The 7,324-nt window shown below is 40.8% G+C and overlaps 1 non-coding gene and 1 pseudogene across 1 annotated transcript; one reads left to right on the top strand and one right to left on the bottom strand.

The window, feature by feature from the left end:
- Positions 1-299: 299 nt before the first annotated feature.
- Positions 300-463, bottom strand: LOC115873944. The gene has a single exon (XR_004048712.1). It is a non-coding gene; the product is annotated as a U1 spliceosomal RNA (small nuclear RNA).
- Positions 464-2,636: 2,173 nt separating this feature from the next.
- Positions 2,637-4,432, top strand: LOC101646998 (annotated as a pseudogene).
- The last annotated feature ends 2,892 nt before the right edge of the window (positions 4,433-7,324 follow it).

The raw sequence follows: 7,324 nt of genomic DNA on the forward strand, positions 1-7,324 counted from the left end.
TTCTTATATCTTGATTTTTTTAATTATGAAGAAATTTCCATGACTCTGGCCTAACTCATTTCCACTGAATAAATTCTGACTCGTAGCTGCATTATATAGACTTTCCAAGACTTTCAGACTTATAGGAGGAAACGGCCTTATTTTTTCTCCTGTTAAGCGATGGGAGGATTTGCAATATCATTCTTGCAGGAAGCAGCCAACCTCCTAACCCACCATGACCCAGAGTCCTTTTAAAGGGACTTGCTATTTTTCAAGAAATTTTATATGAGTCCTTAATTCTTGTTTTTCTCTTTTGAATTCAAGAGAAAGCGCGGATGCAATCCCCCACTACCACAAATTGTGCAGTCTAGTTTCCCACATTCGGGGAAATCGCAGGGGTCAGCACATCTGGAATGCGATGGATAAGCCTCCCCCTGGGAAAACCACCTTCGTGATCATGGTATCTCCCCTGCCAGGTAAGTATGAGTCTTTAATTCTTAACTGCTTAAATATAATTAATCATGTTGAGATTTGTTTACTTGAACATGTATTTTTCAACGACCATGTTTTATTTATTTGTTTTTTTAAAGATCCTTTTATTGTGGGTTCTTACCGCTCTTCTCACAGTCCATACATCAATTGGATCAAGCACATTTGTACATATTTTGCCATCATCATTTTCTAAACATTTGCTTTCTATTTGAGCCATTGGTTTCAACTCCTCTTTATCCTCCTCCCCCTTTTATGACCCCTTGATAAATTATAAATTATTATTTTTATATCTTACACTGACCTCTGTCTCCCTTCACCCAGGTTTCTGTTGTTTGTCTCCCTGGGGCAGGAGGGTTTGCTGTAATGATCGTGTTTTAAATTGACTTTATATTTTTACTGATACCTAGTCTTACAATAAAAAATGTAATATAATTTTATTTATACCTTGTATTATAGAACATTAGGTTTAATCACACTTCTTTGTTACTTGATATAGTTTAAATTGTCAGACATTTTTCATTCTTTTCCTGTTGAAGTTGGTTTTCATGCTTTAATTTTAAATGCCTTTCATCTTTAGGCACCTGTTATTCTAAATCAAGGTTTTAAGTTATTTCCTACTTGAGATGACTTTCTTTGTTATTTTAATATTTCTCATATTAATTTCTTTCAAATTTGTGAACCATTTTATACATATTGCCCATATTTTAATGAATCTATTAGTTATCTAGGACTGCCCTAACAAAGTACCAGAAATGTGATGGCTCAAAATAGAGTTCTGCAGGCTGACCCTCCAGAACCAGGTACTGGCGGTGTCATGTGGGTAGTGGGCAGCTGTCTGCCTCTAATGGTCCAACTCCGGCTGCAATAGGCAGAGGTCTTTGTCTAAACATCTCTCTCTTTTCTCCCTCAATGCCACCCTCCTTTTGCCCCCTCCCCACACTTCCTTCTGTGAAAGCAGAAACCTATATAAAGCAGAAACCTATCCGAGTAGGAAAACTCATGTATTTTCCATTAATAGGGAATGATGGAATGGCTCGTAGACTGCCCCTCAGGAGAATCAGCAAACGAGTGCCACGTTGTTGTGTGCCCACTGTCAGAGACTTCGCTGAACATCTGCAAAGATGCCATTTTCCTCTGAGATCGGCTTCACGGGTCCTAGGCATTCAGATTTGTGCATAATATTGTGGGGATACAAATGAACACAAGAGAACTTAGGTTGAGAGATAGCCTACACTCTGTCCAGGAACTATGGAAGCTCCCTCCTGACTGTTTGTCTACTCTTCCCTCCCACTGCCCTTATCCATGACGTCTGACTTCCCATTGTGGCTCCCACTTCCCAATATCAATGATCATTCAAAGTACCATAAATTCAGAGACTCGGGACCCTCCCCTCAGTGACGTGAACTCCACAGGCCAAAGCATCGTTTACTTTGCCAGATCATAATTCCTTTATATATTTCATACTAATATAATATTCTATGAAATAAATGTCTATGTCTTAACAGCTATTATCTTCAAAATGGGCAATTGTTGATCTGAGAAAAAATATAGCAATGGCATGACAAGGATTGAAATAGACATCTCACAGAAGCTCAGGCACAGGAAGTTTGTATAAATAACTGTTTGTCATAAACTTGGTGAAAAATACCATATACAAGCCGAGTTCTTCATCGCATTTTTAATGCAGTTTTTATGGTAAAATTAAGTACTTCAGCTGATATTCAGGTTGGCTTATTCTTGAGTATATACAGTACATTGATATTGAAAATAATTGAAAAATACAATCTAACTATTGCTAGTGTGTTATACTACTTTTTGCAAGATGCTTCTCACCTGGAAAAATGTAATTAAATTATAAATGCAAATTTACTGTAACAGAAGATCATTACATTGGTTTCTACCCTTCTAAGGAATAAATGTACTCCCTTTAGTTTTTGTTCTTGCCTGTGAGTTTGCCTTCTTCCCTGGCCTAAGGTAACCAGACTTTCTAATTCTTATCAAGAACAACTTGTATTCACATAGTGTTTATCAGGAAAGAGTGGATGAAGACAGGAAGGATGACTGGGTTGCTAATTCAGTTCAAACAGAAGATTTGTAGATCATCTGCAAAGGGGCCTATCTCCTCCCCAAACTCAGCAGAACTGTGAGGTGCTGGACTAGCTCAAATGGGCAAAAAATTCTCCGACTCTGCTAATATGACAGGTGAGAGACGTTACTAATGAGAGTTTAAATTTGAGCATATTTCAATTAATTTGTAGTTCTTCTCGAGTGGATTATTTATAAATTACTTATATTCTTTGTCATTTTCCTTTTATTGGATGATGTTGCTGTTGTTACGTCACATCTAGCTAGTTCTGACCCCTAGCAACCTTACGCAAGACAGAAGGAAACACCGCGTCGGCCAGCACTGTCATCCTAATTGTTCCTGTCCTCAAGTTCATTGTTGCAGCCCTGGTGTCAACCTTTCTCCTTCAGCTTTCCCGTTAACCCTCTACTCTAGCAAATATCATGTCCTTCTCCAGGGATAGGTCTCTCCTGATGGCAGCATATCCCAAGTATGTCAGATAAAATATTTCTACCCTTGCCTCTGAGAAGCACTCTGGCCATACTTCTTCCAAGACAGATCCATTTATGTGGTAATGGATATGAGTTTCTTAACTAGTAAAAGTGAACCTTGGCTTTCACATCTGTAGTAGATAGCAACTCTTAAACAACGAAGAAGCACATGCTGTCAATGGCCTATTGATGATCAGATTAAATAAGAGACCAATAATGGACTTTTCTATCACTATAACTAGGCTTTTAATATGCAGTTGCAGTAAAAAAGAGACTAAGCTAAGTAGTTGCTAATCTAAGCAGTTTAGACATAACATGTTGCTAATCTAAGCAGTAGTTTAGATTGGCCCTCTGCAAATCTTGCAAGCTCTTGGGTGTAATGTACTAGGAATGTCTCGGTCCTGCTACTATTCTGCTTCTGTTGCCCTACCTGGAACTGTGATGTATTGATCTGCCACCAATTATGCTTTGAGGATAGCTTCCTTTGCTCTGTTTCTCAGCAAATCCTCAGACACCATGAGGGCCGCGTGCTAATGCTCTCCATCTTCTGAATGATGTTGCATCTTTGTCTTTGGCTTGGTTTTATTTAAGATTTAATAAATGTTCTCCTGAAGTTTTTTCTGTTTTGTTTTTTTTAAAAAGGGGGCACGTCACACACCTCCCCAAAGGGAAGCAGTTGCAGCCGTCGGACTAAAGGCTGTGGGGTTCCCACTATACAACCCATGCTCAGCGGCCTCACCCGAATTTTCAATGGCGAGGATGCTGTCCCTGGCTCCTGGCCATGGCAGGTGTCTCTGCAGGACAGCACCAGCTTCCACTTTTGCAGGGGCTCCCTGATCAGCGAGGACTTGGTGGTCACTGCTGCCCAATGCAGAGTCAGAACCTCCCACCCGGTCGTGGCCGGAGAGTTTGACCAGGGTTCAGACGCCTAGGACATCCAGGTGCTGAAGATCGCCCAGGTCTTCAAGAACCCCAAGTTCAACGTGTTCACCATCAACAATGACATCACCCTGCTGAAGCTGGCCACATCCGCCCACTTCTCCCAGACCATGTCTGCCATCTGCCTGCCCTCTGCGCCACCACCGGCTGGGGCCTGACCAAGCACACCAACACCAACACCCCTGAGAGGCTGCAGCAGGCGGCCCTGCCCCTCCTGTCCAATGCCGCCTGCAAGAAGTACTGGGACAACTAGATCAGCGATCTCATGGTCTGCGCCCGCGCCAGCGGTGTCTCCTCCTGCATGGGTGACTCCGGAAGCCCCCTGGTCTGCAAGAAAGACGTGCCTGGACCCTGGTGGGCATTGTGTCCTGGGGCAGTGGCACCTGCTCCACCTCCAGCCCCCGGCGTGTATGCTATTGTCACTGAGCTGATGCCCTGGGTGCAGGAGATCCTGGCCGCCAACTGATCCTGCAGCCTCTCCTCCCATCCCAAATCCCTAATCTAAGCAGTAGTTTAGACATAACATGTTCAGATGAATGACCCTTCTCTTATGAGTTTCCTTTTTACATTTAAAAATGTTGTGGTATGAGGAAAAGAGGGAATAAATGTAGTTCAGGTTATACAGTGTGGGGAAATGGTGGAAACACTTATGGATTGATTTATGAGTCAAATCTCTGAAAAGAATTTGTCCTTCAAGCCAAGCCAAATACACTGCCATTGAGTTAATTCCAAATGAAAGCAATCTGTTAAAAAAATCAGAGAATCAAAAAAAATTACAAATGCTTTATTATATTATATCCTATGTTCAAAGTATCCTTGAAATTTTGATTATATAAGAGCTCCTGGTTTTAAAATTGTACTCTTTTATTATTTATTGTCTCTTCTAGTTTATGTAGCCTAGAAAATCTCCCAATTGTTTGCTCAATCCTTGTTCAATGCAGTTTGAACTGGCATTAGGATTAACCACAGGGAAAAGAAAATTACTTAGCTGTTCTCATCAAATAATAAAAATAACAACAGAGAACAACGAACAAATCAAACTTCACCTGTTCTATGGCTCCCATTGGCTTTATGAAAAGCAACAAACAAATCTACACATATGATAATATTGTACAGACACATTTTCACTTATGTCAATTTCTTGATTGTGGTATTGTGGTCCAGTTTCTCACATTGTGGTGGCTTGTGTGTTAATATGAAGCTCGAAGTTTCAAATGCCAGCAAAGTCACCCAAAGTATATGTGTCTCCGTGGAACTTCTAAACTAAGAATAGACAACAAAGAAGGCATCCGCTACCAACTTTGGAGGAAGTGGCCACTGATAATCTTATACATAGCTTTCAAATTGCCCCATACGTGTGTGAAAGTAGAATATTGACTAAGGAAGATCGAAGAAGCATCAATGTGCTCGAATCACAGTGTTGGTGGAGAAGATTGCAAGCACCATCAGGACTAACTAATCTGTGTTGGGAGAAGTATGGCCAAGTGCTCCTTACCGGCAAGGATGGCAAGACTTCGACTTACATATGTGGTATAGATAGTCTGCAGAAGAAACTAATCCCTGCAGAAGGACAGTATGTTTGGTCGAGGGACAAGGAAAAAGCAGAGGCCCTCAAGGAGAAGGATTGACACCGTGTCTGCCTAGGTTAGGAACAATTGTGAGGATGATGCAGGACTGCACATTGTTTCTCTCAGTTGTACATAGGGTCACTCTGGATCGGGACTCCCATTATCTTTATGGCACCTAACAACTGCAATTTTTTTTAACCAACACTACATTGAGATACAAAACAATTCTATCAATGCAGAAACCTCCTTAACAGCCATTTATTTTTACATTAACTCCCACCATTGTTAATCCATGATAATCACTGATCACTTCATCTCTGTAATTGTGTCCTTTTAGCATATTACATAACCACAATGTTACAGTGCATGACCTATTGCAATGGACTTTTTCTACTTATTTTAATGTCTTAGAGAGCCATTCATGTTCTTACACTTAGGTAAAAGACTAGCTTGTTCTCAAGGACATGGGAAAGAGTTGCATTAATTACCACTCAAGTTGAGATTGGAGTCTGGTACGTCCACTAAGAGTTCTTTGAAATAGTTTCACCTTGGATCCATGTGACCTGCACCCAGCACCTGAAATTCCTATGCCCCACTTCACCCACTGTATCGTTGGCTTGCAGCTATGTAAGTCTAAAGAGGGCCCCTCCAGGCACCAGACGAGTTGGACTGGGCTGTGATGACTTCTTGGTATACGACTTTCTTTTGGATATAAAGCTTATATATATGTAATATATATATTACTTATTTTTTCTCTAGACAATGCAGCCTAATATACTTATTCATAGTCCAACCTTCCCGAGTATCTGAGACAATTGAAAATGCTGTGGCTTGAGTCAGGAGTACCAGGGTCTTTAACTTAATATCCTTGTTATTCAACACTTTAAAGAGGTCGTGTACAGCAGATTAATCCAATGCAATATGTTGTTTGATATGCTGACTATTACTTCCAGAAGCAATTATTGTAGTTCCAAGAAAGACAAAATCCTTGACAATTTTAACCTTTTTGCCATGTATCATGATGTTACCTATTGATCCAATAGTAAGCATTATTTCTTTCTGGAGATTGAGTTGTAATTCTGATGGCAGCAATTCTTCATCAGAAAGTACTTAAAGTTCTCTTCACTTTCAGCAAGCAAGGTTGTGCCATCTGCACATGATAGGCTAATATGCCTTCCTCCAATCCTGAGAATGCACGCTTCTTCGTAGTACTCTTCCTGAATGGTCCAATATAATATCTGATTTGCTTATTTTGATTGTGGATGTGGGAAAAGAAGTAGTCATAAACCTGATAGTCCTTCCAAAATATACTTTCTTCATTTCTTGTCGCCAATTCTCAATAATTTTCATAATAAAAATAAATTTAGACATGGGAGTGTGGGAGGTAGGGGAAGGGAGGAGGGTTGGCCAACCTAGGGACAAGGGAACAACAAATGGTTCAAAACCAATGGTAGGGAGGGGACGGGAGGACTGATAGGGAGTGACCAAGGGCAGGGCAACTGCGAGGAACTACCGAAACCAGAATGAAGGCTGAACATGGTATTGGGACAGGAGGAAAGCGTAAAGAAATAGAGGAAAGAAGTAGGAGGCAAAGGGCATACATACAAGTCTAAATACGGACGTGTACATATGTAAATATATTTAAGATTAAGGGGGAAAATGGACCTAGTTGCAAATAATTACAGGTTTGGTAGTAGGGTGGCAGGTGGACATTGATTGGGCTTCCTCATGCGCACTCCCCTAATACAAGAGCACCTTGCTCAGCTAAATGGTCATTTCATGATATCTAC

The sequence above is a fragment of the Echinops telfairi genome, unplaced genomic scaffold, assembly GCF_000313985.2.
Source record: "Echinops telfairi isolate 266 unplaced genomic scaffold, ASM31398v2 ScPeMD7_7469;HRSCAF=8507_1, whole genome shotgun sequence".
Classification (NCBI taxonomy): domain Eukaryota; kingdom Metazoa; phylum Chordata; class Mammalia; order Afrosoricida; family Tenrecidae; genus Echinops; species Echinops telfairi.